This window comes from Adiantum capillus-veneris, chromosome 13, assembly GCF_014529385.1.
Source record: "Adiantum capillus-veneris isolate H3 chromosome 13, ASM1452938v2, whole genome shotgun sequence".
NCBI classification, from domain to species: domain Eukaryota; kingdom Viridiplantae; phylum Streptophyta; class Polypodiopsida; order Polypodiales; family Pteridaceae; genus Adiantum; species Adiantum capillus-veneris.
In genome coordinates, this window is record NC_140943.1 from 150,329,248 (window position 1) to 150,334,269 (window position 5,022).

The following is a 5,022-nucleotide window of genomic DNA, read 5'->3' on the forward strand; positions in this document are numbered from 1 at the left end:
AGAGGCCTAAGGTAGACGCCAAATGTTTCATTGAAATGTGGGTTAGCCTAAGATAGTGTGAGAAGAAAGGGACACCCTAAATGTTTCATTAGGTGATATTTATAGAGAGGGATGGAAAGTCTAAAGTTCAAAGTGGATTTGAAGAGTCTTGCAACATTTGAAGATGCAGTAGCAATCGTGAGGGAGAAAGAATGGAAAGCACAATGTCTTAATGAGTATGTATGTCAGGGTAGCAAATGCTCAAGGAGATGAAAGAGAAGCCCAAGCAAATGGTGGTCAAAGCAAACAGGTAGCCCATAGACCAATGGATCAAGAACAAATGCAATGTAACATGCAAGATATGATGACCATGATGCAAGAGCTACGTCTAAGTGTAATTGGAGGTGGTTGAGACTGAGGTGGATATGCTAGAGGAGGTGCTCAACCATATGAGGCCCTTGCTAATGTGAATGGTGGACATGGGCATGGTATGTATGATGGGAGATGGTTTACACCTACATGTTATAGTTGTGGAGATCTTGGTCACGTAAGAACCCAATGTGATAAACCACCAAGAATGGGAGGTGATACGTATCCACTTTTACAAAATATTCCAAATAGAGGAAATGATTTTGTTGTGGATCTGGCCCATCTATTTCTTCCATAAACCCTAAATGCACTCCCTATTCTTGCCGACTCCCAAGACCTAGAACGTATAAAAGGAATCCTCTCCCTCACTTTTGGCATTGGTTCGTGGAAGAGTTTGCATGTGGAGACCCTATTGGAGAAGATCTGTCACGAATAATGCATGAGATTCATAGCCACAAGAAGTCTAGCAATCGGCATGGAGATTCTGTCTCTAGCTTTTGTGACAGGTGACGATCTTGTGAAGTTTTCTTGTTTTTGACTTGTGTTTTGCAAGTGAGATCTTTCTCTCTCTTCAAGAGAGTAGGAGTAGGAGTAGGAGAAGGCTTTGGCCTCTGCTCGAGAGATTTCACGATTAGAATGTGAGAAGGACATTTTTGGAGAGTACTTTATTGTGGTACCACAAGAGAAGAGCGTGAGCTCTAAAGGTTCTAAGTTGAGAGAAGCATGTGCTTTTCAAGATTCTGAGTGGGAGTGATCTCCCGAGTTTTCATCAAGAAGAAGAGATAGAAGTGAGCCTGGGAATAGTGCCCCACCTCTGGCTCATGTGCTCGTATAACATTTCTCCCTGTTAATGAAGATATTCTTCAAAGGGGGGAGACCAGTACTTTGTTGATTTTCTCTCTCTCTCTCTCTCTCTCTCTCTCTCTCTCTCTCTCTTCCTCTCTCTTCTCTTGTCAAGTTTGGCTCTTGATTATAAATTCATATTTTTGTCTATTTTTGCTGAGATACGCTCTCTGTTTTGTGACATACTCAATCGTGCGATTAGCCTCAATGAGATGGAAATTTTAGTTCAATTGTATATACATATTCTCATAGAGTTTTTCTTGTGCCACATTGGGACTTTAAGAGAGGACTACAAGCAATTTTTTTTTTGTCCAAGTCCTCCTCCTCCTTCTCCTCCTCGTCCATAGGTTCATACGTTTGATCGCCCTGATTCTACATTAACCAAAACTAAATCAAACAAATTAACTACTCAAAATAATTAATACAATAGGATTTTTCTAGACTTATTGCCTGTAGAGATCCGACCGCTGAGTCAAATTGCTCGCGAGAGATGTGATGGTTCTCCAACAATCATCACTAAGTTTGAAATTACGTGTGCCGCTCTCAATACTTGACCATCTCTCTGGTTGGTCGACTCAGGGTGATATTTTCCTAAGTTAGCAATAGCAAAAGTAATTCATTAACTAAAACCTTTTTTGAACTGGTTTAGGTTCCAATTTAACTAAAATTACATATTTGTCCTTCCAAGCTGCTTTGCCTCTCCAACCATTGTGTATGGGAGTTTGTCTGGCACAAGCTTCGCATTGTTGTCTATAGGATGAGCCTGTCGTAGCTTGTTCGCCCTTTTTTTGCATTGCCCACTCCCACTCCGTATCTGCCATGTTGCCTCCACGATAGCTCCTATCTAGATCTCTAACTTGGTTGACTGTTGTGCACCGTACACTTGACAGCTTGTTTTTCAAAAATGTTTTAATGTAGCCCTCCAACCATTGTGTTAAAAAATTCTTATTGGGGGCATTTGGGAATTGAGCATGCAATGCTTCCTCGATATAGCGTACATGATTGGGCTGCTGGTCTTTTTTTACAAAACAATTCTTATACATCGAGTGTATAAGAATTTGAAGATGGCATCAAAACGCCCTGCCTTGTGATGTACCAAAAGTCCATTTCACCACCATACTTTACTCTATAGTAGTATACATGTGTGTCTGGCATGGGTGCGTCAGTATCCTCATCCTCTGCATCTGGGGTGGCACGCTCTGAAATAGGGGACTTCCCCCCCCCCTGCCTAACTAAGACAAGCAAAGCCACAATGTTCCCCGATTCTCTGCCTCTTTGAATGCTCACTGGCCTTAGAAGAACATCAACACACACGTTGCCACAAGAAATGCATCTACGATGCTCGGGTGCATAAGTGGAATGGAGTGGCATGGGGCCCTACAATGAAAGGGGAGTAGGTTGGTAAGAAGGGAGCATAGAAGGGGGTGTCATTAGTGTGAGGCTCTGGATATAGGGAGTCCCTCCCTGGCTCCCCCATAACGTGGTCTGCTAGGAAAGATCGTATGTCGTAAGCTACTATGGAGTGTAGCGGCCAAATAGTCCCTCCCTCAAATGGAGGTACTCATCCCGCAAAGAGAGTGCCCGCTAAGGTCTAGATCTACCATCGTGGATGAAGGAACTTAGGTAGATGGACCGGAACCTCCATAGGTGTAGGAGGGCCATGCCTGTGTTGGGATAAAGGCGTTTACCTCTTACCTCTATCGGACACGTCAGAGACGTCCGACCGCCCATTACTTGTACACACCCTATTCTTTACTAGATAGAAGAATAAGGGGCTCTCTCACTCACATAGTGTTGAGCTGCTCCACCCACATCTTGTATTCTCTCTCTCTCTCTCTCTCTCTCTCTCTCTCTCTCTCTCTCTCTCTCTCTGTGCACACGCACCGCATTCGCGAACTCTTTAATTGGTATCATAGCTATGGCTTGGCGATGGCGGAGAGCACAATGACTTTGAGAGCTTTGAGGTGATAGCTTGCTCACTCTCAGTGGTGGAGAGATAAAAAAAGCTTGAAAGATTTGTGAGAATGCAATGGGAGCTTGTGAGCTCCACTGAGAGTGATGTATGCTCTTGTGGAAGCTCATAAAAGTGTGTGGAAGATTGTGTGTAAGTGAAGGTGTTGTCCTAAAAACTGTGTGCACAGCAACACTGTCTTGAAATTCTTTCTTCTCCTTGTAGAAAATAGATCTGAATATTTTGGCTCTCATTGCCCATCCATTTTGACGTGGTCTACAACTTTGCAAAAGAAAGTTTTTGCAAATTCTTCACTGTTTTGCTGATATTCAGCTCAGATTGATTGTAAACAGAAATTGTAGGTTTTTTGTTTTTGCATAGTGTGCAAGTTTGATGCACTTTTGGAAGCACGACAGATGCTCCCAGTGGATGCATAAATTCTGAGCTGAAGATGCAATTTAAGCTTGTGCAGAGCTTGTGGTTTGAGGATTTTTGGTAGATTTGGACAAGGAATCACGGAAGCATTTACACACCATCGAAGTCGTCTCTTGAGAGACACGGTTTTTGGAGCACAGACAGGTGGAGCTTCTTTCACAGGTTTTCATAGGATACTTTGGCAGTGATTTTGTGCTTGGATTCATGGTATTTGAAGATGGTTTGCATATGGTGATGGCACATGGTTGATGCCCATTGTACATGCATTTTGGCGAGCACTTTCATGTGCCTGTGAGCTCCCTTGAGAGCATTGTTTTCGCATTGATCAAGTTTTTGGATTGCAACTCTTTTGGCACTTGCTTATGCACGGTCATTTCGTTGATGTATGTTGAGTGCGGATTGCTATTGTATGTGAAGATGTAGAGCCATTTTGGCATTTCTACTCATTGACATTGAGTAGTATTATGGTTTATGGTAGAGACTGTACTTGAGTTTTTGCTCAGTTTACAGGGGAGATTATGCTAGATTTCTCCCAGATTTCTCACCATACTTTGGTTCTTAGCCATTTGCTTATGGTTGCAGATATGTGTGAAAGATTAGAGTCCACAACAATGAAGAGACGACGATCTCGTTCTTGCCGATACTTGCGTTGTTAGAATTGTGGTCCCACACAACACACCAGACGCCGTTGTTTCAAACGTATGAGACAATAGCGGAGATGTATGCGAGATGAAGATACGACTTTGACAGATGTTAGAGAGGCAGTTCTAGTGGTAGACTATGCAAGTGATGGTGATGTCATGCTTGCCTCGAGTGTACCTCTTGCAAATTTGTCTATGGATAGCACACTTTCTCCACAGTGGTTACTAGATAGCGATGTAGTTTTCCACGTCACACCATGTCGTGAGTGGTTTAGCACATTTTCTAGTGGGAGACTTGGTTGTGTGCACTTGGTCGATGCTTCGGTGTTTGAGATAGAGGGTGCAGGAGATGTTTGTTTGTCTTTGTCCACCAATGGTGCGTCATACACGCTATGTCATGTGTGCTACATTCCTCAGCTGAGATAGAGCTTGATCTCAGTGAGACAGTTGGCAGATTTTGGTTGTTAGATACTTCTTAGTCTTTCCAGATGCATTGTGGTTCATTAATGATTGCTAGAGGAGCTCGCAGCGGCCTGGTATATCCTATGCATGTGTCTCAGGTTCGAGACAAGGTAGTCTCGATTTTGTTGTTGGCATGCTTTGAGCGAGAGACGAGACGTGTCTCTTTTGCAAGTAAGCTCCACCATGCTCATGAGACTGAGCATTTAGCTGTGCAGGACGTGTCAGTAGACTCTGTAGAGATAGAGATAGAGTAGCAATTCTCTAGTGAGACACAACAGGTGTTGTCAGACTTTGTGCAGGCAGAGGTAGAGCAGGTATGCTCCCCTAGAGACACAGACAGAG